This window comes from Talpa occidentalis, unplaced genomic scaffold (genome assembly GCF_014898055.3).
Source record: "Talpa occidentalis isolate TD23 unplaced genomic scaffold, MPIMG_talOcc4v2.1 talOcc4.11, whole genome shotgun sequence".
Lineage (NCBI taxonomy): Eukaryota > Metazoa > Chordata > Mammalia > Eulipotyphla > Talpidae > Talpa > Talpa occidentalis.
The window spans coordinates 99,036,131-99,061,598 of NW_023601104.1; the positions used below are offsets into that span (position 1 = coordinate 99,036,131).

Sequence of the window (25,468 nt, forward strand, 5' to 3'; positions counted from 1 at the left end):
TTGCTGAGCCCAGCCCAGAACCCTGCACACAAGTCAGGGCCCATGAGCCGGCCCATGAGCAGCCGCAGCTGCTCTGCTCTGGAGGAGAGGCCTGAGGAATGAGCCTGCCCCCGGGCGGGGCTTCCCTGCCGTGAAGCCCCCGTCATCCTTCGGGAGTGCTGGGCTCACCGGGTGCTGGGCACTGTGCCGGGACCAGGAAGTCAGCGTGAGCAACAGACGGCCAGCTCCGCCCCGTGGAGCTCCAGGCCGGCGTCTGCAGGCGTCTGCAGGGGTGTCCGTGCTGGCCGTCCTTCTGACACGCAGGCCCAGGCGCGACTGCCCTGGCCTTTCGCTCACTGGACGTGCCTGCACACTCTCCTCCCCTGGCAGCCGTCGGCAGAACACTCCTGCCCTGTGTCCAGCCCCGTGGTGGACACACCGGAGGCACACAGGGCCGTCCTCACCGCCAGGCCGAGTGCTGAAAGGACAGAGACCACCGCCAGGCTCGTGAGTCTAGCTCGAGCGCTGACCTGCTAGTTGCCCGGCGGGATTTCGAAAGGGCCAGTGGCCTAAAGCCTCGGTGGCTTCCGCTGTACAACAGGATTAAGGATCACACCCGCCCCGCAGGGCTGAGCCTGAAGATTCCCATGAGTGACACACGGGTTTGAAAACTGGACCAGTGCCTGTTGCTGCTCACCGTCCTGTGAAGATCATTCTGATGAAGAGGCGTCTGGAGCGCCAGACCTGGGGAAACAAGGGCACTGTTGGGAGAGACTATTTAGTTCCCAACAGGGCAGGGAGGGAGGATGCAGGAAGGTGTGAAAGGATCCCAGGTGGGCTGTGGAGAGGCAGGAGCAGAAGCGGGCAGGCTGCAGAGGAGAGGGGCCTGCTGGAGCCAACACCCCGAGGCAGGAGCCCAGGGATATGCAGGGGTTCACTGCTCAAGGAAGGCGGGTTTGCGGGAGCTTGGCCTTAGTGCCGCGTCTGGGGAGCGGGAGGAGGAGGGGAGAGGGGCCTTCACACACATCCCCACAGACCTGGAAAATCTCCTGGAAGCAATTGCCAGAAATGTCTCCTGGAATCTTTGGGTGTCCTCGTGGTCAGGCAGCGCCCCCTCTGCATCCAAACAGTGCCCTGCCCCTCAGGGGGACCAGCATGTCCCAGTTTACCAGGGACCTCTTTGTTGTAGCCCTGAAGCCTCGATCCCCAGGAGCCCTCCGGGCTTGGGCAAACGGGCAGGTGTCACCCTCCTGCTGGGCTGCCCTCTGGCACGGGCGGGCAACGTGAGCTCCTCCCTCTTGGAGGGGAGCTGTCAGCCTTGCTCGCTCAGTGGGGGCTCAGCCCTGGGCCCTGGGCGGAGACAGCCCTGCCCCGGGCTTCCTGGGTTCTGGAGCCGCAGCTCCACTTGCTGTCCCTGGTTTCCCGAGCTCTGCCCACGGCCCCTCCCGCACCCCAGTCAAGGAGCTGACGCTTCCTGTTCCCTGTGCTCGGGACGCTCTTCCCCAGGGCTGCCCGGCCCACTCACAGCCAAAGCGTCACCTCCCGTTCCCTGACCGTGCAATCGAAGTGAGCGGTGGGCAGCCCTGTCAGACCCTCTGATTCTGTTGCCCTCGTCGCACACGCTGACTTGAGTCCCCCGGTGCTGCGTCTGCTTCATCTTCTGCCCGGGCACCGCGCCTGCCCCGCCGTCACACAGCGCACGACCCGCTCCGTGGCTGCAGGGACCTGTCTGGTCGCCGTGCATCCCCCGTACAAGCGCGGCGCCTGGCACAGAGGGAGCCGTCAAGAGTCTTTGTAAAAAAAAGTGAATCAGCAGCGACTGCGGACCGTGGTGTGCCTGGCACGTGCTACAGGCTGGGGCTGTACGTGGACTAAGAGGGCTCAGGACGGTCGTCTCTGTCTAGTACAGGGTCCGGGCCCCAGGCAGGTAATGGGACATTTAAGGATGGGGTGATGGCGCCAAGAAAATGTAAGTGTGTGTGAGTGTTGATGGAGGGTGATGTGGTTTTAAAATGGACACAGATTCTGTGAAGGGGTGCGGCCTACTTCTCTGCTCCTCAAACAGGAGCAACCTTGGCTGCTGGATTCCAAGGAGCAGTCATGCTGCCCCACCCCTCAGCCATCTAATCTCCACCAAAGGGCCGCCGCTTCCCCAGCCTGGCGGGAGCCGCCAAGCTGCGAGAGGCCCAGGCCCCGTGGGCACCGCGTGCAGGCTTCCAGGGACGGGTTCAGTGGGCACCCCGCCAGCCGCCGGCACCAGCCACCACACAGGCACAAAGAAACCTTTGCGATGGCCCCAGCCCTGGCCAGGGGAGGCCAATAGCAAGGAAGACCGAGGGGCTCCCATCGACCCCACAACCGTGAGAGGAACGGAAAACACATTCGTGCTGTTCTAACTTTGGGTGACTTGTTCCACGGCTGGAGGCAACCCGGACAGGGCCTGGGGTGCTCTGGGGAAGTCGGGAAGGATTTCCCGCAGGAGGCTGGAGCTCGGGGCTGCAGGAGCTAAGATGAGCTCCTCTGAGGAGAAGGTGGGCTGATCTGAGGACTAGTATGTGCGAAGGCTCCGCACGGGAAGGAGCAAGGCCCCGTCAAAGAAAGGACAGGGTGGCCCGGAAGCCGACTCCAGGCCAGGGAGCAGGAGACTTAGGCAGAGGAAGCTGCAGGGAGCAAGCAGATGCCTCGACTTACCCTCCTTACTGGCCAGGCAGCCTGGAACGAGTAACTCACACTCTGGGGATGAAGTGAGATGAGGCGCGGAGCTCCCACCTCAGCCCTGGGAACTAAATGCCGCCGAGCGCTGTGGGTGAATATGAAAGGCATTCGAGAACTTCCACAGTCCCCTTTGAGTCTTTCTGTTAGGACTTGGTCCTTGGCACATAGGAGGGGGTCCAGGTGACCCCTTCATCTCTGGGGTATCACTGAACCTCTCTTCGGGTTTTTCTAAGAATAAAACAAATGCAAAAAAATATCAAATCTCCATCAGTGCTTTGAACTCCTTCAAGATAGACTCTGGAAACACGCCTCTGTTCTGCCACAGCTATTTTTGGCCCAATCAGCCTGAGAAGCAGGTCTCACGGAGGGGGTGTACGTGCTTTCCTTGAGGGCTGGAACACGTCTCCTTCCGTGACCAGCTGAGTCACAGGCGGGCAGCGTGGGCCACCGCTGACATTTACAGTCGGCCCAGGTGCCGAGCTCTGGCCGCTGCGTGGCACCCTGGCCAGGCCCTCCAGCCTCCTTGATTATGGCCTTGGCCAGCGTTCACTGCTGCCCACACCTCCTAGAACACCTTATCCCCGGGGATTCCAGTTGACTTAAAGATCACAAGCGTTGGGTGCCCCAGAACTCTCCAGAAACCCTTTCTTTTGGCTGAATCCTTCGGGGAGTCTAGGCATCCTTGTTGAGCCCATTTCACCCCAAGTTTCTAGTCGGGGTCCTTTCTCAGCCAAGAGCTGCCAGAAACATGTTTAAGCAACTCCTGGCCTGAAGGCCAGCGGCCTGTTGTTGGGATGACCCCTCGGTGACTCTGGGCTCTGTGCTGTACTGACTGTCCATGGAGTGCATGGCAGGTAGTTCGTGGGGCCCCATCTGAGACGTGGCAACTGAGGCCCAAGCAGCCGTGGACACCTCGCCCAGATCACTTGGCAATGAGCAGGCGCTGGGCCTGGAGGGAGGAGAGTCAGGTGGGTCAAGCACCTGCTGGTCAAGCGTGTGGCACCACAGACTACCCCGCTTTCCAGATGAGGACGCTGAGGCTCCCGGGGACGTGACCTGCCCTGGCCCCCGGAGCTGGGGTGGAGGGAGAGGGTGGGGCGCCAAAGCCCCCTGACGCCACCGGAGCTCTCTAGGGCTCTGGTTCTCAGAGTAAGTGCCCCGGTCAACGTCTCCTCAGTCAGTTCTGGGTTCAGCAACCTGAGATGACGCGGCCCTCCGGAGGCGTCTGACAGCACACGTGTCTGAGAACCGCTGGTCCGCGGCTCCCTAGAGGCCACAGCGTGCAAGAGTGGAAAGCACGGCTGCGCTTGGGGGGCTCCACCTCAGCTTAAGTGCGGGGCTGGAGGAGGAAGTGGAGCCTCTGGAGAAGGCGGGCGGGAGGGCGAGGCCCCAGGGAGGCAGTGCCCGCAGCCTGGGCCTGAGCAGCTAGAGGAGGGTTAGGGTTTCATCCTAAGTGCAATTAGAAGCCTCTGGAGGTTTCTGAGCAGGGGAGTGGTGCGGCCTCATTTACATTTACAGCCATTTGCCGGCCTGTAGGTCCAGGCCGGGGCGGGGGGCGGGGAGAGGGCTGTGTGGCTGGGTGGGGTGAGCAGGGCTGCGTGGTGTCCAGCTCTGGTCTGGCCTGCACGGGAGGGCCTTGGAGGCCTGCGGGAGGGGAGAAGGGAAGGGGGTGCCCCTGGGTTCTGTGGAGTGACTGAGCGGAGGAAGCCCTGCCTCTCTCGAGGTCCTCTCAGGACCAGGGGGCGCTCGGAGCAGACTCGGGCAGTGCCAGGAAGGGACACCCGTGGGTTCGAGTCGCTGCCATGTTGAGGACACAGCTTCTGGGCTTGAGCCCTCATCCTGGGCTTCCCTGCGCTTCATTCTGGGAAATGAGGGGCGCGGTCACAGGCACTAGCAGGTTTTCAGGGCGGTCCTGAGAGCTGGGCAGGCAGAAGAGGAGGCCCTCAGAGGCCTGGATCTAAAGTGCAAGGTCGTCGCAAGAGTCATGGGCATAGAGCACAGGATGGGTCACTCTGAATGTTTCTCTCTTTCGTGGCTGTGTCTGTGCCTTGAGCTGGTCTTCACTGGAGTCACTGATTAGATCTTGGGGTGTCGGATGGTCATCACATGTGGGAAGAAGATTTCTGTCCCACTGTCTTTGGACTGCTGGCCTGGTCTGCAGTAGGAGGACCTGGAGGCCGGGCCTGGCTGCAGCTCTCACCAGCTTGTGCTGTGTGGCTGAGAGACCATGCTCAACCTCTCTGAGCGTCTTTTTGCGCATCTGCAAATGGGGAATGGCCCTGCCTGCCTAAGCTCATTGCGGGAGCACAAATAATATTTGTGAAGGCCTAGCCTGGTGCCTGATACAGCCCACTCAGTAAGCGGGTTGTCGCGTCAGTATAGTCCTTGTTTGAACAAACCTCTCACCCACAGCCCCAGCTCTCCCACCCACCCACCCACTGTCCATCCAAAGGAGGACTCTGCCTCGCATCCCACTTCTGACTGAGCACAGCGCACGTGTGAACATGACTTTGGCCCCAACTTGAGCATCTGATCCATAAGAGCTTTCATAGTTACTAGTTTTTCTAAAAAGCACTTAAAAAATTGCTGACTTTCGCTTTCCCGATTCAATAAATGGGATTATTTGTCTTCCACGTATTTGCATGTATCCAGCAAGTAAAAGATTGGTGGACTTTCATATCCTCAACAAACCTTTATTCACTGATTTAGTGAACAGACATTTGCCTGGGGGTCGGGCAGGGCCAGGCCATAGATGTGGGTCCCACACAGCCCTGCCCTCGGGGAGCTGCCCCATTGGAGGCCTTTGCCCTGGCAGCACATCGACACCCTCTGGGAGCTTTTAGAATGGACAATGCCCCGGCACCCCCCGCAGGGAGTGGGTTGTGGGAGTCAGGGTCTCAACCCTGGGCTTTAACCAGAGCCCTGCAGCAGCAGCCAGGGGTCTGCGCCGGAGCAGAGGGCCAGCGAGTCCCAGGGGACTTGGGGACTTGGAGCCAAAAGGCCACAGGGCTTGCCTATGAGTGAGTGCCCTCTGCTGTCCCCCTGGGTACTGGGGCGTTCCCAGGATTTGGGGCGGACTGGATCCTGCCCTCCAGGAGTTCAGAATCTTGTGAGGAGCCTGGACTCAATGCTGAGGTGGAAATAAGGAAATGCGTTTCGGCCACTCCAAGCCAAGGTGCTGGAAGGCCTGGGGTCTCTAGGGTCCTATAACACAGAATTCGGCAACTTTAAAGCATGTGACTCAGCTATTCTGGTGTGTGTGCGATGTTCGGCAACACTCACCACCATCAAAGTCCAGAGCATTTTCATCACCTCTTAAAGAAACCCCAAACCCCGTGACACAGAGCCCTCCAGCTGCACCGGGCAGCCTCTATCCTGCTTCCTGGCTCAAAGGATTTGCTGCTCTGGACATTCCACAAAGGCCCGTCCGTCCGTCCGCAGTCAGAGCTCCCGGGGTGTCGCCATCCTCCCGGGGCTGTTAAGCAGATGTGATAGCAGGTGCTCAGAGGTGTCTGCCATAATGGAAGGGGAGGTGATCCTGGCTAAGAGACCCTCCCTGTTGCATTGGGGCAGAGGACTGGCTCTGCCGCTCTGTAACTCTGGCCTCCCGGGGACCTCATTGTATGCACAGGGCTGTCGAGACGTCTGGTGGGTCTGGACGTGACCACGCTTCAGACTGTGCCGGCAGGGCCACCAAGCTGTCAGTGTCAGCTACTTGATATTATTGCAAATCTCATCTAGGATGTCCTACTCGCGTCCCAGACAAGCAGCCAGTCTGATCTATTGAATTTCTCGTCCAATCCCTAAGGACAGAGACTGTAGATTCATCTTTGTCCCTGAAGACAGCTCAGAGCTTCACACGCGGCAAGAGGACAGTGGTGTTTGACTGTGGCCTTGAATAGGTGGGTGGATGTGGCTGGATGAGACAGAAGATAAACCCCCCAGGAGAAGGGGCGGGGAGGAGATGGACACTTTTTAGCAGCCTGGCGTTCTCCGGGGACCATCTGGGCCACGCAGGGCTCCTCCAGAAATAGACGCCGAGACAAGAACTCCAGGACAGGTCATTCATTATCTGGAAGGTGAGCCTGGAGGACACCCCTCGAGGAGGGGCCAAGACCAGGAAAGGCTGGCAGCCAGCTGAGGGCGTGATGTCAAGTCAGTTAGCACTTGGGCAGCTTCAGGGAGCCCGATTCTGCAGGGAGCTCCCTGCAGCTGCCCAAGTTCTGTGGTGGAGGTTGTATGCCTGAGCGTCACCCCACTTGTGGACCAAGGGAGCTGGGGTGTTCATGCCCCAGCTGCCATCAGCCCCAGGTAAGAGCTGGTCCCGGGAGGCCTGCAAGGTGACATCCCCGCCAGAGAGGCAGCACCGGCAGCTGGAATCTCCCAGGGAGCCCTGGGAGGACATGCAGCATCTGCTTCGGACGGCCCTTGTTCTGCTGTGCTCACCACGGTGGCCCTGCCCGGAGGGGACCCGGCAGGTCTGTGCTGTCCAGGGCTCTAGCTCGGAACCCGTGCCTCTTCACTCAAGGAAGCACAGCCGCTTTTAAGCACTTCCCTACCCCTACGTAGGGACCCCAATTTGATCTATTTAAAGAGCAGTAAATCACTCACAGACCCACAGATCACCCTCCACAAGTACACGCTGAGCTCTCCATTGTGGTCAGACTGAGGATGCCCCAGTATCTAGACAGGCAAAGCCTGGGAAGGCTGCTGGGTGAAGGTCAGGGTTCTGCTTTCCCTTATGTGAAATTTGGGGTGCCTGTGGATGGCTGGGGAGGCAGAACACACAGTGACTGCAGGCTACATGGAGCTCCAAGGGCCCCTTGGGGGTTGGTCACAACCCAGAGCAGGTGTCCTGTAGGAGGCGCTGGCTGAGCTGAGGGAGGACTCTGCAGGGGAAGTTTGGGGCGCAGGTGGGGAAGAGGGGCATGTTCTTGGCTGGGGGCATGGCGGAGACGAAGGACAGGAGGCCACAGAAAGCCTGTCCATCCTAGGGCTTAAGGGAGGCTGGGAGGGGTGAGACATGAGCTAGAGGAGGGTGAGCGGACGGCGTGCGGGGAGCTCTGGGCAGTTCCCAGGCAGCATGGAGCCCTGAGGGTCTAGTGGAGAGTTCCCAGCCCAGTGGCCAGAGTCTGAAGGTCAAGGTCAGGGACCCAGCGGTGGCCAGGTGAGAGACAGTGTCCTGGCCAGCAGTGCAGGACCAGGTGGCCAACTGCTGTCAGGGTGAGGGACGAGGAAGACTCCCGGATGGTGGCCTTGGATCAGACGCCCCTTGCACAGACAGGACAGGGAGGGGGATGGGCTCAGGAGTCCAGGCTTTGTCACGTGGTGTGGGGGTGCCATGGGGGTGTGGGGGTGAGGGGATGGGGGAGGTGGCCAGCTGGCGAGTCTGGAGTCGAGCTGGCCCTCGGGATGGGGGTGGGGTCGCGGCATCAAGCCACGGGAGATGCCAGGGGATCACCAAGGGCAGCTGGGGTGGGCAGGGCCTGGGTGCAGGAGGAAGCGGGGCTGAGAAAGGCAGCGCAGGGGAAGGAAGGAGCAGCAAGGTGACCCGGCAGGAGGGGGCCCTGGGCTGGGAAGAGCCCACAGGATCAGTCCCAAGCCCCGGTGTCCGGCCTGTGCACCGACTGGCCCGCTCCTGCCGGAGCAGAGAGCCCCGAGGAGGGCAGCAGTAAGCGCGGGAACAACGCGCTCGCCCACCTCCGGGCCACGCAGGGCCGTGGGACAATGGAGGGGCCCTTGGGGCGGAGGCAGAGGTCAGGCACCGCAGCCAGGGGGACAGGGCGATGCCGTGGACCTCAGGAAGGGGAGCGGCCTCCCAGGAGTGGGGAGGACACGAGCGTGTGCTTGGGAGCAGCCAGCGACCCCAGTGGACAGTCTGGCCGGTGCTGGTAGAGGTGGAGGGGAGCGAGCTGAGGGGGGCTCAGAGGCAGAGTCCCCGGCAGGCTGGGAGCCGAGGTTGATGGGGAGGCGGCGCAGACCTGAATTCATCCAAGCATTTGGAGCCTTCTACGCTCCCCGAGCCCAGACGCCATCACTGAACAAGCAGATGCAGAGCTGAGAGTCTGGCAGGGGAGACAGACCCGAGAGCAGTAGGCATGATAAACCGTGAGCCATAGAATGTGCTAGAAATGGCAGTGCTATGGGAGGAGGTGAACGAGGAAAAGAGGGGACGGGCCGGGGCCAGCTGAGGAGATGGCGTTGGAGCCAACCTTGGCGGGCGACAGCCAAGCACGCTGGCGCCGGAGACATCCCCGGGGGACAGGCCCCGCTCCACTTGCAGACGGAGCTCACCTGGGTGGCTCAGGAGCAGCAGGGCCGGCGAGGCTGGAATGGAGGGACGTGATAGGAAGGGCGAGTGGGGAGGCGCAGGCAGGGGGGCAGACAGGGCTGCTGTGAGGGTGTCCGCGGCGCTTGTCCTGAAGCGGGGCGCCGTGCAGGGCCAGAGCTGAGGGGAAGGCCGGCCTGCTCCTCAGGGGCGTGCTCTGGCCGTGTTCAGACGAGACCTGACCGGGCTGGTGGGGTCGGGGCCGGTCAAGACAGAACTGGGGAGACGACGAGCGCAGCATCCAGGCAGGGGCGATGGCCTCTGGGTTTCGTGGCACCAGCGGGAAGGTGCAATGGTCAGGTTGCGGGTGGGCTCTTCTGCACAGCCTGGGCGGTGTCCCAGGGAGCCAGGACAGGGAGCGGAAGACACCGCTGGCCCCCGCAGCAGCAAAGGGAGCAGCAACAGCAGGTGTCCCCCAGGGGTGGAGACAGGACAGGGCCATGGGGTCGCATGTCCCCAACGGCCCCTCGATGTCAGCTCGGCCTCCGACGAGCCTCCGAGGAAGGGCTTTGCGCCTGCGCTGGTGCTGGTATAATTCAAAGGGGGGGATGACTTGTGCATCTGCTGGGTAGCGGAGGCACATCCGTCACCCACAGCTTCCGGGTGGGCAGCCCAGGGCCCTCCGTCGCGTCATGGTGCTATGGCCGGGCGGTGCCGCCTGCCCCGGCCCCCGGCATCCTCCCAGGCTGGTCCTGACGCTGCTGCTCGGCTCCCGCGTGGGGCTGCCCAGGGCCCTTCCTGCGGGGTGACTGCTGTGGATGCGGGGAGAGCGGAAGCCTGCCGGGCCCGGGCCGTGGCTCCTGAGCGAATCAGTGCAGACAAACGCAAAGGGCAGTCAAGAGGCGAAGCAGGCCCCCGCGCAAGGAGCCGCTCTTGGTTCCTGCTAAAAAAAAAATCTCACCAGCCCACCCTCTTCCACTTCAGTTTCACAAATGAAACTGGAATCGGGACCTGCACTGGGGGTTAAGATGGCTGCAGGGTAGTGAGAGGTCCATTCACCCACCCGCCCCAGATCACCACCCACCCACCACCCACCCACTCACCCACCTACCCCGATCACCACCCACCCACTCACCCCTCCACTCACTCATTCACCCACCCAGCCATTCACCCCCCCACCGGTCTCTCAGCAGCCTTCTCCTGAGCACCCTCTCTGGTGCAGGTGCTGGGGAGGGGCTGGTATCTGGGGCAAAATGGCGAGCACAACACAGAGGCTGCAAGAACAGATTTGCCTTTCCAGACACTCATCCGCTGAGTGGAAAATGGGTCAGAGCGGCAGGAGGACAGTGGGGACCAGCGAGGAAGCGGCGGCAGAGGTCCAGGTGGGGGAGAGGAGGGTCTGGAGCATGGCTGGGGGGCGGAGACACACACAGATGCTGGATGCAGTTTATTTATTTTTTAAAAGATTTATTTATTCAGGCATACAAGAACCGGGGTACAAGCCAGACATGTGGGGGGTGAGAGGATTCACCAGAGACGGAGCGGGGAGCAGAACAGGCAGACTGACAGAAATACGCTGCTGAGGGGAGCAGTGGGGAGGCAGGAGAGGTCTGCTGCTCCATGGGGTTAGCTCCCTGGCCAGGGATGGAACTCGTGCTGCAGAGGCTGTGGACAGCTTCATAGGTTGTGTCTTAACCCCTTGCACCACCAGGGAGGTCCCTGGATGCAGTTTAGACAGAAAGCAAGGTAGAGAGCAAGGAAGCAGCTGAACAGTGGAGACATGAAGGGCATCGATGCCCACCAGTGCCGTGGAGAGGCTGGTGGTCGTGAGACCATCTGCTGAGCGAGGACAGTGATTTTCTCAGTTAGTGTGCACCGAGCTATGTTCAGGAGGAGCTGGTCGTGCAACTGGAGATGACTAAGAAGTGCCCTCTGCCCTGGAGGGGTTCAAGGCTGGGGGGCAGGGAGGGCATGAGCAGCTGCCATCTGGCAAGTTGGATCGGTCCAATGTACTCCAGGAACAGAGCAGCCAACCCTGAGTCATCTGGGGTGGCTGCTTGGAGGAGGTGGCACTGACTGCATCTCAGCAGTTAGGGTCTGAAGAACAGACGCGGAAGGGGTGCAAGGGTTGCTCCGGGTAGAAGTAATGGCATGAGCCAGGTTTGGGGTCAGGAGGGCCCAGAGTCTTTTGGGAATCTGTGATGCCACCTGTCAGAGTGTAGGACACTGAGCCGGGTGACAGGTGTGGCTGTCTGGGGTGGCTGCACCGAGGCGTAGGACAGGATTCTGGAAAACCTAAAAGTTTTTGAGCAACTGAGTTAAGCTTCTGGGTGGTGTTTGAAGACTATTAATCTCACAGATACGGGAAGGAGGCTGAGCCCCCTGCCATCTGTGTGCACGTGCGTGTGTACGTGTGTGTGTGCGTGTGTGCATGTGTGTGTGTGTTCCATTCCTGCCTATGGGAACCTTCTCTTCCCAAGATGATGCCAGGATGATGTTAGTCTTGTTTTGCTCCCCCACAGCCCAGCTTATGGGGATCTGGCTTATGCTGCCCTTGGTCCCACTCCCCGCTCTCTGTAGGAGGCCAGGGTACAAACGGGGACCTGTGAGTCCTACGACTGTCTTCTAGGACCGGCTGTGACCCAGCAGTGGCACCTGTGCTGCCTTGGTCCTAGACCCAGGAAGGGGTCGCAGTGCTGGGACCAGCCTGTCCGGGAAGCTGCAGGCCGTGGGGCCTCGCCGACATGTAGAGCAGGGGGGTGACACCGGAGCCTCCTCGAGTGCTCCTCCTGCAGGGCGGTGTCCCCTCCTGGAGGCCTGGGGGTGGGATTAGAGCGGGTGCCCAGCTGGCCTGGTGTCCCAGGGACAGTCGGTTCTTTGCGTTTCGGAAAACTCAGTGACCTCGGAAGGCCCTTCGGAGGTTGTTTCAGTCTCGTCTGACAGCTTTGGGCTCCGCCATGTTCATTTGTCAGCCATTCCCCCGACAGCGGGCCCTCCGCAGAGACGCAGGCCGGGCGGGAGGGGTGCGGCCCTCAGAGAGCTTGCCTCGAGGATCCTCTGCGCCACCCGGGACGCGCTGTCCCCTGGGAGGCAGGGAACGGCCACAGAGCGTGCTGGCAGGACACTCGGTGACTGTGTGTTGAGCTGACCCCGACTCTAGCCCGGAGTCGGGGTGCTGCCCACAGAGGATGGGCAGTGTCCACCCCCGCGCTGGGCTGCTCCACACCTCCGCCTGTCGGCAGGAGAAGTGGAATCGGCCCTCACTGACTAGTGGGGTTTTGCTCTTCGTCAGTCGAGGCAGAGGGCTCAGGTGGGGGGCCCCGAAGGGCGCTGGAGCTGCAGGCGGGTGTGGTTCCCGCTGGCACCCGGCTTCCCCCAGAGGAGCTGTGGCGTGTGAGCAGCACAGGGAGGAGGCCTTGCGGCCGGGGCCGGTCTCTGAGTCTGCCCTAGAGGGCACGGGGAGCATGGGGGGCGCCGGCAACAGCGACTCCAGGAGAAGCTCCATCAAGCTAGAGAGTCCTCCCTGCACCCTCCATTTCTCGGCCCAGACACGGCCGGCAGCGGCGCTGTGGAGAGGGCGCTGCCTCCCACGACGCCGAGATTCTGCATCGTTGCGCTCAGGTCCTCCCCGTTTCGTTCCTTGCCTCTCCTGTCCCCCCATGTCCACTGACTTCTGCTCCCACCACGACGGCCCAGAGGCTGCCGGCTCCGAGGGCTCCATCTTCATGGCCACCTCCGCAGCCCGGGCCCCAGCCCCAGGGACGGCAAGGCCAGGCCCCACTTCTTGGGCCCCGTCCCCCTGCACCCCTGCGTTCCTTCACCGTTGGAAAGAGGCTTCCTCTCCTCTCGGAGAATTTTCTGGGCCTTCTAACCAGCAAAGCAGCTCCTCTCCTAATCCAGCTCTGAGATGCTTTCTGCAGGCCGCAAGCGCTGTGGGATTAGCCGGCTCTGACATCTCCACCAAACACCCTCCCCCACTCTGCTCGCTCCCAGCGCGCGGGGCTGGGAGTGCGGTGGCCGCTGACATTTATTAAGTGCTGCTGTCTCTGAGGCGCAGCCATTAAGTAATGCGACTAATTCCTCTCTGGCTCGCTTGCTTTGGGAAAAAAAAAAACAACTCTCACAACGTGTCCATCCTCCTCTTGGAAGTCATCCCGCTGGCCGGCTCTGGCCGTACCATCCCTGCCCAGAAACTTTCTAGATTCTTCCCTACAAGGATTTGAACCTGCTTGTCCAAAATGGGGAGTGATGTTTAGCAATGACTGTAGCAAAAGACTGAGTTTTATTCTACATTTGGTAAGAGGCCTTTGGAGCGTGTTGAGCAAGAGTGTGACGGGATCTGATCTTCTTCCTCTGCCAGCCCTGTGCAGGGGGCACCGGCAGGAAGCAGAGACCGGTTAGGGGCTGTTGTAAAGGGCACGGACGGCGGCAGAAGAGAAGGGACAGATTTGAAGGAAGACCTGAGACTTGCTGCTGGGGGTGCGGGGCGGAGTAGGGGCTGTGAGGAAAGATTGCCCCCGCCCAGGTTTCTGAATTGAGCAGCTGCGTGGATGGGTGATTGCGACAGGAGGAGGCTGAGGGGTGAAAGATGAGGAATTGGGTTTTGGACACACAAAAGAGGAACTGACCTGGAGGCCATGCAAGTGGAGATACTGAGTCAGGAGCTGAGGGGGCGGGTGCAACAACCACGGCGTTGTTGGCTTCTGGCTGGTATTGCAGGCCATGGCACGGATGGTTTTGGGGAAAAGGGCCTGGGAGATACAGGCACAGGGCTCAGCAGCTCCACGACCCTTCCCACCCGCCAACCCCCAGTAAGAGGCCCCACACAGGTCAGGGACAGCAGGACCCAAGAACACCATCTTCACTTCTCTCTCACACGCAAGACGGCAGCTGCTGTTCCCGCCTTCATTTCCAAAGAGGAAAATGAAAACTGATCCACCGCGGAGGACGCCGCCCGTTCCCTGCCCCTCAGAGGGCCTGGACTGGCGGCCGTATGAGATGCCGCTTGGGCGGTGGTCTCAAGGCCGCACCTGATGTTGAAAAGGAGAAAGTTCAAGACCCTATTTAACCATCAAAGATACTTCATGTTTTAAATACCTGATCTCTGTACTCTCTTAAAAACTAGCATTTCCTGTGCTAGTCAATGGGAAGAGTCGGCTTATCCGAGTGGAGGCCCTCAAGGGCACAAGGGGACAGTGAGGCAGCGTGGGGCCGGGAGGGGAGGAAGAGAAAGTGGCCGCAGGTGTCAGCAAGCACTCTGGGGGCCGGCGGCCTGGGGGGGTTGGGTTTCTGTTCTCCGGTGAGTTCTTCCTCCCTCACCTCACCAGTATTCGCGCCTTCGCTTTGCTGCCCGTGAGCTGGCCCTCGGGGGTAGGAGGGAGGCCTCAGCGTGGCTTCCTGACAAGCGCCAAGGCCCCAGGAGCCCGTCTAACAGAAGTGTAGGAAACCCTCCATGTCCCTCACGGTAAACCTGGAGCTGGGCATGTTTCAGAACTCAGAAAAGCAATCGAGTGTCTGCCGTCGCGTAAGTGACACCACCAGGCAGTCCCGCAGCCGTGATCCTCTGCCGTGAAACGTGTGGGTATCCCACTAAACAGGCGAGTCGAGACCAGGACCACACTTCCCCTCGGCTCAGGTCTTGCTACCAAGTTAGTTTTAGCACCAAATTACCGTTTGGGTTTGAAAATGACAGATAAAGTGTGGAGGCCCTGCGTAGAAAAACCGCTCCCCTCACGGGTTAAATAAATGGTGCTCCCCCCACCCCGACTCAGCTCTTTAAAAAAAGGTAGGTCTGTTCGCACTGATGTGAAAACATTGTGAAGCATAGTAAGCGGAACATCTTATTTCTCAGAAATGATGGCGTCCCGGTGTGCTGGGGGGGCGGGGTCAAAGCACAGGTAGGTTTGGGGTCTGGCTCCCCCCTTTTCTGATCCATAGAAGGCACCTTCTTGTCATGTCCTCAAGGGCGCAGAGGCAGAGCTCCCTGGAGCCTCCTCCGGAAGGGCACTAACCCCACTCGTGAGGGCTCCATCCTCTGACCTCAGCACCTCCAAGGCGCCACTTCCTGACCCCAGCCCCTTGGGGGCGAAGTTCCAACATGGGAAGGGGGACATGGTGGACACACGTTCGCGCCATCAGAGGTGCTCTCCCTTGGAGCATATATAAATACGCCCAGACCGGCTGGCCCGGAGGACGCGTGAGGAATTGGGGACCGTAGTGTTGCCTCTGGGAAGGGGAACTGGGTATCTGGCCGGCCGTAGGCTCCACCTCCTCCTGCTTACCAGCTTCTAGATCTCTTGAGGACCTTTGGAGTTATTGATCCTATTTTATGGCTCAGGAGCGTCCCCAGCATCGGGGACTGTTGGCATCAGAGTTTCCGGCGAGGGGCTCCGACGGGGCGGGCGCCTCCCTAGGCCTTGGCTATCACAGGGCAACTTCAGCTTCCTGAAGCAGGAACATGCAGCTGGTTCCTGGAGGGCCCCTGTGTGTGTGAGGCAGCCCTGGCCTCCGAAACCCCGTTAATGTCCCCGTCAAAGGAAGACGATGGAACAATTGACTTTGGTGACCTGCGTGGGCGGCCGTCACAGAAACGAAAGAGCAGGTGGTGGCGGTCGGGTGCGCGAGGTGCTCAGCGGCCATCGGATGTTGGCGTGAAGCCCGCAGGCCGCTCATGACTATGAGGGAGTAAAGGGGGAGCCTCCATCCTGAATGCGATGTAAACCGCTGCTCCCTCACTTCTCCCTTGCTGGGAATTTTACCTCCCTTTTCTGTTGCTCCTGGGTAAGGTGAGCACGAAGCAAACCTGGTCTCACCCCCTTCCCGCCAGCTCTCCAGTTGCTAAGTCCGTGACCCTTAAAGGCACGAGGACAGGGCTGGAGGGGCTGAGTGGCTGGCCAGGCACACTTGCGGGGCCACAGGGCAGGCCCAGGCATCCTGGCAGGGTTAAGATCTTCTTTCTGCTGGGCCACGGCGCCCATCCCTCTGTAAACGGGGCAGAGGACCCATGTTTCCTGCTGGATTAGATGTCGAAATGCAGGCCCAGTGGGGCTGAGCGTCTCGGTATGGGCCTCCGTATGTTTTTATCAAGCTCATTGAAACTTTTAATAGAAGGATATTCTTCCTAAAATCTTCTGGAAACTCAGGCACACACTTGGCTACCAAGTGTCTACCAAGATGACAAACAGCCTTCACAGCGCTAAGAAGGCTCAGAAACAGCCCGGCAGCCCTCCCCGAGGCCTGGCATTTTGCACACAGGCAGCCGTGGCGTGGATGAGCGTGTGGGGGTGGCGACCACCACATCTTTTCATGGCGGTTATGGTCTTTTCCACGTTCCGTTATGGGATTAAGGCATCTGGGGTTTGGCATCCTACACGCTGACATCCAGCTGCTCTGGCCAGACATCTCAGTTTTGGGGGCACCCCGTGCTGAAAGAGCTGGTTCCATCGCTGCATTTAGGCAAGGGTCGGTCTCCAGGGGTGCTGGGAAGAGCCTCCAAGTTTGGGCCTTCGCCTGGGGAAGATGACGAAGTTCTGCCAGGCAGGTCAGGGAGGAGCACCCGTTGCTTCTGCCTCTTCCTTCCCCCCGGGGAAAAACAAGGCAGCAAGACAGTCCCTGTTCCCAAGCTTCCGTGTCGCCCTTGCCAGCAACCAGAGAAGGCCAAAGGCCACCGTTTCCTGGAATAGATGTTGGCCTGCCCCTGCCCTTTCGGCGAGTGAATGGGCTTCTTGTTCTCAGGCTTCCAGAGAACGGGACTGTGGGTGGCAGAGACACATTGTCTCCGCGCTGGCAGAGAGAATGATCACTGCCTCGGGGCTGTTCCTCTGTGCAGCCTCTGAGCAGCTGGGAGTCACCGTGGAGGTCATTGGCTCAGAATCTCAGGTTCAAGGCTATCGCCCATTGCAGGGGTCGTGCAGTGCATGGCGGGAGGCAAGTCAACTTTGCACAACTGCTGTGCCTGGAATGAGGCTTCACCTCTGCACCAAGCACAGGAGCTGGAGACCTTCTAGCCCCCTGGTTTTCCACCTGGAGATTTTGTTCCCCAGGGAGCATTCGGTCTTCATGGTTGGGAGAGGGGTGCCACTGGCATCTAGTGGGTAGATGTTGTGGGGGCACAGGATGGCCCTGTACAAATGAAGACTCACCAGCCCCAAATATCAATAGTGCTCTCAGCCCAGGTCCCCACTCTCAAATCCAGCTTGGGGGAGTGACTTGCAGGAGTTGAGGTTTTCCCAGACAATCCCAGAGGCCAGATGTGTGGCCTTGATCTTTCATTGAGCTGCTTGTCCAGAAAGAGAAGGAAATGCCCAGGCAGGAGGCAGTGGCCAAGTCGAGACCTTCGAATCCCAGGTCGCTGGACTTGCTTGTGGGCAGGGCAGCGAGGGCTGGCTCCCTCCAGCAGGACCCGTGCTCCCCAGGAGGCTGGAGCCTCCGTGGGCTTTGTCATCTCGAAGACGGTGGCCACAGGTGCTCCTCGCGCCAGAGGGCCCCGCGCGATCCTCTGCACAGTTACGGCTCCTTCAGGGGCTGAACGGCTGGGCGTCCCTCCCTTTCCCGGCGTCCTGCGGCCCAGCAGCCGCCGCTCTGGGCTCCGTGTGGCCACGTCCTAGCAGCTCTGTGACTGTGCTCTTCGCCTCCGCACTGCCCTCAGTTTCCCCGCTTCCAGAGTGGTGCTAACCCTGCCCGCTCGCCCGTGTCTGGGCAAGGCTCTGAGGGGGCATGACTAGCACTGCAGAGGCGCGTGGAGCGCAGTGCTGTGGCGCTTGCGTGGGGCCGTCTGTTTTGCTTCCCGTGAGCACCGTGAATACCTTCGACGGCCTTTCCAGAGAGCGAGCAGGGCAGCTCACCTCGCCGCCCTGGACCGGCGCCTTCCAGTCAGCCCTGAATGTCCACGATCTAGCTCTGTGCTGTCCCTGTGGCCTGTTCACGACTTGTGGCCGCGGACCACTTAAAATGCAGCCAGGACAAGTGAGGAGCTGGATTTTAAATATGATTTTAAATATGATTTAAATATTTAAATATTTTTAATATAATTTTTTTTTTTTGGTAACTAAAGTGGTCACGTGTGGCCGTATCCGAGTATATGTGGGTTTTGTTTTTCTTCTTCATGTTATGACTGTGTCCCCGAATCAGACGCGTCAGGTTTCTTCCTTCATAAACCAAGACCAACTGAGATAGGATGTTCTGGCCCGCGTTACTGCCCCTTGGTGACAAAATCACTCTGACGTTAACTTGACGGGGAACTTTAAGGTAGGACTTCAGCTCTGTTCAGAGAGCTGGCCGCTGGGGGTTCATGGAAGGAACCGTCTGAACAGAGAAAGCTCATGCAAATCTCGTGGGGAGGGAATGTCATCTCCAGGTGAGGCCTTAGAAGACAGGCCTGGGCCTTTCGGCAGCAAAGTGACCATGTCGGGGGTTCCCATGCGAGCTCTGTCCACACAGCTGGAGACCGGGATTTTTGAAGGGACAGTTTTCTCAGGGGAGGCTGGAAGGTCGTGGATGAGGTGGGACAGGGAGGGAGAGAAAACCAGGTGAGAACTGAGAGGCCTGCTTGATCCCACAGGGGACTGCTGAGAGTCATGCTTCGCTGCTCTCCCCAGCCAGTGGCAGGGGACTGGACACGGCACTTGGCTCCTGTCCATCATTGGTTAAGAAAGCTCGGCAGGTGGGGGCGGATTTCGAGGGGGGTCTTGGGGTGGCAGTAAATGTACTTAGCCTTCCAGCAGCCCCAGATTGGTCTTCCAAAGAAGGGCTGCAGCGCCCAGAAAGTCAGGGTGCAGCTGTAGGTGGAAAATGACCCCTTCAGTCACCGTTTGACAGTATGGCCAAGCAAATAAAACACCCCAAGATGTCCCCAGAACAGGCAGTGGGGACCAGTGGTTCTCTTGTGCTTCAAACTACCAGAGGAGAAATGGATCTGAACTGCTTGGGTCACTGCTCAGCTGGGGAGGAACTTTCTTCAAATCGGGAGTCAGAAAGCATCTTGGAGCCTGGCACCAGTGTGGCAACTCTCCTGCCTTGGGAGTCAGTCTGTTCCATTTCAGACCTAGACCTGCCTCTGGAAGAACCACCGATGTGTTATTGTGGAAACCCTGCCCTCTATCCATTTCCCAGAGCAGGCAGAACAACACTCGGTGCACCCCACCAACCTTCCAGGGCATGTCGCTACCCCGTCAACCAAGGTGGTGCTTGTGAGAGAGCAATTATGACATTATGAAGCTAATGTGTTCCAATAAAACTTTATTTACAATAACAAGGGGTGGGCCAGACTCAACCTGGAGGCCATAGTTTGTCAACCACTGGTCTAAGTTGATCTTGAGTCCCTCTTAGAAATGATCATAGCTGTTTAGACTGAACAGATTCTACCTGACTGGGCACTGACGAAGTCCCCGTCATGTGAAGCGCCCTCAGGAGAGGAGAAAGCTCTCCGCCACTGATCATCATGAGAGGCTGGGACTCTACTGGACATTGAACATGTCCCCTTAGGAGCACCTCCCCCTCCCAAGGTCACGAACTTCACAGACAAAGATGAGCTCATAACTGGCAGCCCCTCTACGCTGGCTCTGTTTTCAGGGCGCTGTTATGTTTTCTTGAGGCCCCTGCACAGCCAAGTGTCTGGGTAAGGCAAGGATCCCAGCATGCGCCACCTGGTGATTACCAATTTAGCATCATTAGCTACTGTCTGCTCCGCCGACCATCCGATGCCAGCACAGTGCCTGGCACACAGGAGGCGCTTAGCAGATGCGTATCAGGAGAGTGAATCAGCCTCGGAAGGCAATGAGGGTGGGCTCAGGTGGTCACCTAGAGCTTCCCCAGTGCGGCACTCTCTCGTCACTTCCCTGTGACCTCACTGTGCTGTTCTAAGGCCGATGAGTTCCGACCTTGTGGGCAACAATGCAGCCGAGGTGGGGGCAGAAGGCTTGGCCGTCCTGGGGAGGGCACCGGGGCAAGGAACAGAGGAGGGGTGACTGCGGGCACTGAAGAAGTCATGCTGTTGAGAAACAAGTCCTCGCCTTAAGGAGCCGAACAGAGAAGGCTGTTTGGGAGGAGGCCTAGGGGAGACGTGTGCGGCAGTTGCCACCAGAAGCATAAGAAATGCCACGGGCAGCGGCCTGCTGTGCTCTGCTCCGCCCAGGCCTCCGCCCGGGTCTTCCCCTGGCATCAGGAATGGCTGTGGCTGTCCCTGCTACCGAGACTTAAACCCAGTTCATAATTTCCTTTCCTAATTAGGCATGGGAACGATGGAGACAATTATTAATAATATGCTGAGTCTTTTTTTAAAGTGCCCCCTCAGAGCCGAGCCTGAGAACAGTGTTGTTGATGACGAGCAGCCGCACGGCCACCACGCCGGGCTCCGTGCCCAGGACTCCAGGCAGAACTCAATAAGTCAGAAGAGTGAGTGTCCCCGGAGCTTGGGCAACAGACTAGGAGCCACAGATGCAGAGGCCTGGAACCCCTCTGCAGGGCTTCCGTGGGGAGGCTCCAGGGGCAGTGGGGAGACTGGGCGCAAGATGCCCGAACCCCCTGCTCCTCTCCTTGCTAGCCAGACAGGCCCTAGATGGGACCCTCCCCTCAGGCTGCCTTCTCTCTTCCGCCCTGTAGGTCACGGCTTCAATGTCACCTCCTCAGAGGCTTTCCTGATGCTCAGGGGGATGCTGCCTCCCCCTTCACACACTCTCTCCCGTGTCATCCTGCCTTGGTTTCCCCAAAGCGTTTCTCTCCGCAGTCTGCAGTGGCCCCTGGATCTGCTTGCTTGTTTTTCGCTGTGTAGCAGTGACAGGGGTTACCAAGCAGGAGTTTGCTGCCGGCGTGTGTAGAAGTCAACACGACTGCACGCGGGGTTCGAGAAAAAGTAAAAGAGCTTCGTTGCAAGGTCAACCAGCAAGGAAATGGGAGGCTCAAATCCGTCTCCTCAGTGTGGCAGCCAAGACGGGTTGTAGAGGGTAGGGGGTGGCTGGAAGACAGTCTTCGTTGTCGATGGACCTGAGCTTGCCCGGGGTGCCAGCTGTTAGCATATACCCGCCGCGTGTTCTGCGTGTTCGGCGTAGTTGCACCTGCGGCCCAGTTCCGGCTTAGCTACGCGTGCAGAACCAGCCCCAGGAGGGAATTAGAGAAGCTGAATGACAACAGCTGCTGTGTCCTCTCGCCGCCGGGGAGCAGGTTGGCGTTAGGTTCACAGGTTAGTCCCGGGGGCAGATGTCGGGGTTCAAGGTCAGCTCCGCCACCCACCCAGGAGAAGCCGGGCGTCTTCGTGTGCCTGCTTCCTGCGTTTCCCTTTCCTCCTGTGGCCCAGAGCGCTCTTCACTCCCTGGTGCTCCCTCAACCGCCCGCCTTCCCTCCCGCAGTGTGCGCTGGGCAGACGCCACCTGCCCCCGCGCCCCTGGCCGCGGAAGTGGACTGAGGCAAAGTGGCGACCTTGATCTGGATTCGCTTTAGGTGCACGACCCCGAGCCTCCCTGTGCTGTCCTGCTCCTCCGCTCCCCAGCGCCTCCGCTTCCCTCACACCCGTCCACGCCAGCTTTGCGTCCCTGGAATGCTCAGCACCCCCATCCTCACTCCCAGCTGCTGACCTCGCTGCCCTCGTCCCTGAGACAACGGACACAGCCACAAGGAAGCTTCTACCACAACCCCCTGTCCTCCGCTCACAGCCTCTGCGCGCCCTTCCGACACAGCGCCGCTCTCCCACCTGGGTATAGGGGCCACCCCCCACTCTTGGGGCATGGCTGCCAGTACACACACACACACACACACGCGCACACACACACACGCACACACACACGCACACACACACGCACACATTCATCTCCCATCTTAAAATCCCCTGGCTGTCATGTCTCCCCCCTTCCAGTTAGGGCTCACTTTGATGCACCCCTTTGCAACAAACCCTCACTGCTGAGCTGTCCACGTTTGCTATTTCCATCTCCTTCCCTCAGACCCTTAAACTGCCCGATCAGGCTTCTTCTACCACGTCCTCAAACTACCTCCGATGGTCAGTGGTGACCACCATGGCGCTCTGTCCAGTGGTTAGTCCTCAGTCTCCTCACATTTGCCCTCAGCTGACCTCCTGCTCCTCCTTGATGTCCTTGCTGCTGGATCAGCAAGCCACCCCCTTGACACCTCCCCTCCCACCCCCAGCCCTGCTGGTCTCTGCTCCCAACCTCCTCTGGGCCCCTTCACTGTGGAGCAGGCAGGGCCCAGGTCTCGACCCTCTTCTCTGCTCCACCTGCACCCGCACTTGATCTCACCAGGCCTGGGTGCTGACAATCCCAGTTTCATGCCTCTCGCCGAACCCTTGCTTCTGAACCCAGACTCTAGACTCAGCGATGCGCTCACCATCTCTCTTGAGGGTGTGATGAGAACCTCATACTCCACACCCCAAAACCTGCCCTGCCCTGGTCTTCCCCGTCTCAGCTAACAGCTGGAGGCTCCATCCTTCTACTCTCTTGGCCCCAAACTCTCAGTGTTACCCCTGACTCTTTCCTGTCTCATTCCCCACACCCAACCTGCATGAGCTTTGCCCACTAAGCATCTCCAGAATCTACCTTTTCTCCACCCCCATCTGAACCACCCCCATCTCTCTCCTCGGCTGTATCCTCCCAAGTTCCCACCGCGACATGCACACAGTCTTCTCTAAGCACAGCAACCGTGTCACCTCGACACCCCTCTCTCCAGACCCCTAAAGGAACCTCGTTTCTCACTGTGAAAGCCTGAGGCCTTCCTTGGCCTCCAGACCCTGAGCCGCGCCATCACCTTCTGTCCTCCCTTGTCCACTTTCTACCGGCCACACCAGCATCTGCGGCGCCTCAGACATGCCAGGCCCACGCAGCCCTCAGGCCCGCTGCTTTGGCTCATCCCTCGGTACCAGCATGATGAGCTCCCCCAAATCCAGTCTCTTAAATGCCACTCTTTGAGCTTGACCCTGGCCACCCAACTTGACATTGCCGCGCGCTCCCCCTGCACCCCAGCACCCTCAGCGCCTCTAAGCTACTCTGTGGGGGGGTAAAAAAAAGGATGTAGCTGCGTCCACAAGGCACAGGGACCGGCCTATTTCCAGGCCTCTCCTTCAAGAGCCAGGAGACAATTCCAGAAGCCCCAGCAGACCTGTCCTCTCCTGTCACCGGCCAGAGCTGCATGGGGTGCCCGCCCCTGGGCCAGCGGGGGGCAGGACTGAGGCGGCCAGGCTGGCCGAGGACACGCAACACCCCCCTGGGCCGGATCCACCCCCCGAAAGCTGGGGGAGGGTGGGGCACACGGGGGAGAATCCTGGTTCTCCTGGGAGTAGGGCGAGGGGGGTCTGCTGCGAGCCCTGCCTGCCCGGCTCTCTCATCTCCCCTTGCCCGGCCGGCGGAGGAGGTTCTGTGGCTGCCCCCCGGCTTCGATGGGGAGAAACACATTAAAATAAAAAGATCCAATGATCTCCCCCAGGGGCAGCATCTGGAATTCAGCTCCAGGGCCCTGATTCCGAGCCAGTGGGGGCGACTTCCCTGAGGAGCAGGAGAGCGCCCCGGGGGAGGCGCCCCAACCGGGCGGGAGCCAGCAGGCCTGGAGGAGGCAGGGCAGCGGGAAGGAGGCAGGGCAGGTGTCGGGGTGCAGGGACACAGCCAGGGCCGGGGTGGGCCCCGAGAGGCACGTGTGCAGCAGTTGCTGAGAAGGTTGCTGAGAAGAGGCGGCGGCGGGGCGGAGAGGCTGCGGGGCGTCTGCACAGCGCCGAGCAGGGGACCTGGGGGTGTCCGGCCTCGTCTGTCCTGAGGTCCCGGCCCGTCTGGAGCCGGAGGCCGCTATGGTGGCGCGCGTAGCCCCGTCTCTGGCCCAACTTCCCCCAGACACTTCCCGGGCCTTCGCGTGGGTGTCCGGCCTCGCGGAGGAGAGAGCCCAGGGCTTGGCGCGACACCGCAGGCCGCGCACTGGGGCCGGAGGGGCTCCCGGGCTGGGGAGGCAGCGGGGGCCGCCGGCAGCACTGGGGGGTGGGAGCAAGAGACAGCTCCCCCAAAGCAGGCCACACCCGGCGCGGCCTCCAGGGACCCCACCTCCAGGGACCCCACTCTAGCCCCATGCCAGAGGCCAGTGACCCCCGTTTCGGGTGCGGCATCCACCACAGCTGTTCTGGCAGCATGGAGGGGGTACCCTTGTTTCTGGCTGGCTGCTGGGGCGCCCGGAGCTCCCTCCCTTCGCCGTGAAGTGCAGGCAGAGAATCGCCGGCCGCACGGGGTCTCTCTGCTGTGGGACTCTGGTCTGGGGGAGGATCCGGAAGAGCGACGAAAAGGCGGGGTGTCTGCGCTGCACCCAACGCCTGAGTCAGCTTCCTACAGGCAGACAGGGATGGAAGGGCCCCCCAAGCTCAGGGAGCCCTTATCCCCTAGAGCAGCTGCAAGGGCAACCTCCTTCTCTCTGCATTCTAGAAGCGGGGGCTTGTTTCAGAGGTTTGCCCTCAGAGCCAAGGTCTCATCTTGTGTTTCTGCTTTTAAAGTCCAGCCCCAAGCTGTGGCACCTGCAGGGCAGGACACGAAGAAGCGGCCCCACACCCACACCGCCCGTCGGGGGGGTGGACGCCCCTGGCACAGGCCTCCCCGCGGATGCCCCGTGCCCGTGAATGGGTCGCAGCGGCCTGAGTCAGCCCTTGTGTTCGGGAGACAATGGGCTGTGTGTGGGGTGGGCGGGGGGGCGGGGGGGAGGCTCAGCTCTGGCCCCCACAGCCCTGCTTCTTCGGTCTGTGTCAAGGGGCCCAGCAGTGAAAGGCAAGCGGCCCCCTGAGAGCCGGTGCTGGGGTGTGCGGGCCGGTCATAAGGCTGAGGGGCCTGAGCACCGGGTCTGCTCCCCCCTGCTCTGAGGCTCCTCTGCCGTCTGCGGGGTCTGTGAAACTGGGGCCCCCCAGGGCCTCCGAGCCAGATAAAAGCAGCAGGTGATTCAAGAGCAGCGCGTGCTCCTGTCCCGCGTGTGCACCGCTCCTCACCACGCAGGGTGGAAGACCTTTCGTGTGGGCAGCCTGGGGGTGCAGCAAGGGACCACACCCCCTGAGGGTCCCCTGTGCAGGAGCTGGTCCCTTGGGGCAGGGCTGTGTGACCCCAGGGGCCTGTGCTCCCAATGCCAGGCCCAGCGCCTGAGGTACCATCATGGCGAGTTCCTGGCAGTGCCCCAGGCCCAGGGAGCCTCTGAACTCGGTGCCCCACAGATGACACTGTCCTCCGTGGTGTGTGGACATAATGTCCACTGAAGGACATTAGCCCATTAGCCCACTGGTTTCTGGCTCAGGGGACCCTCAACAAGCCTGCGCTCTGCGGTGGGATCTGCCCGAGGCACTGGGAGCCAGGCTCCCAGGAGCAGGAGGAGAGAGAGCCAGGAGGAGAGAGGGCCGCTGCAGGCCGCACCCCCAATTACATTCACTGCTGGGTCAGCTTCTGCGGTCCAGACAGGAGGCCATGCAGGCAGCCTTGTCATGAGTCACCACAATTGGCAATTCTGCGAGTTAGGAAGAAATCTAATGGTGCCCCCAAGGCCCACCACATGCCTAGG

General features: G+C 60.4%; 1 protein-coding gene and 1 long non-coding RNA gene across 2 annotated transcripts in view; both read left to right on the forward strand.

Moving 5' to 3' along the window:
* Positions 1-25,468, forward strand: part of PRIMA1 (proline rich membrane anchor 1) — a 42,883-nt gene that overhangs the window by 10,023 nt on the left and 7,392 nt on the right. The gene's annotated exons all lie outside the window — the stretch shown is intronic.
* On the forward strand, positions 19,872-21,446 carry LOC129145377 (uncharacterized). Its single transcript, XR_008550912.1, has 3 exons — positions 19,872-20,353; positions 20,561-21,137; positions 21,395-21,446. It is a non-coding gene; the product is annotated as an uncharacterized LOC129145377 (long non-coding RNA).